Here is a 659-nt window from a genome sequence, read left to right on the forward strand (position 1 = left end):
CCCCAGAAGCAGCTGCATCTCTGTTATATTCAGCTGGTGACACCCCGCACCCCAGAGGTGGCTGCATCCCAGAGCCCGGCTTTGTAGCCCCGCCCCACACCAGAGGTGGCTGCATTTGTTGTACTTGGCCGCTGGAAGAGCCCACCCCAGAGCCAGCTGCATCGGGGCCCCAGGCCCAACGCCCCGTAGAGCCAGCCACAGCTCACCTGCCTCCCCCGTGTCCGTCCCCAGGCTGCAGGAGGATTACAGCACCACCCAGCGCAGCAACCGCCTCCTGGAAGAGAAACTTCTCGCCATCGTAAGCACGAGGGGCTGGAACGGGCCTGGGGCACAATTAACACAGAGGCGTTGTGGGGGCTGGCTCCCCACCATCCCCGCCCCCGGGAGCCACAGCTCACCTGCCTCCCCCGTGTCCGTCCCCAGGCTGCAGGAGGATTACAGCACCACCCAGCGCAGCAACCGCCTCCTGGAAGAGAAACTTCTCGCCATCGTAAGCACGAGGGGCTGGAACGGGCCTGGGGCACAATTAACACAGAGGCGTTGTGGGGGCTGGCTCCCCACCATCCCCGCCCCCGGGTTCCCATAGCCACGGGGCCCCCGCGCCCACCCCAGAGCCAGCCGCATTTCCATTCTGAGAGGGGTTTGCGAGGCCGCTCGTC

The sequence above is a fragment of the Alligator sinensis genome, unplaced genomic scaffold, assembly GCF_000455745.1.
Source record: "Alligator sinensis unplaced genomic scaffold, ASM45574v1 scaffold1302_1, whole genome shotgun sequence".
In the NCBI taxonomy this organism is placed as follows: domain Eukaryota; kingdom Metazoa; phylum Chordata; order Crocodylia; family Alligatoridae; genus Alligator; species Alligator sinensis.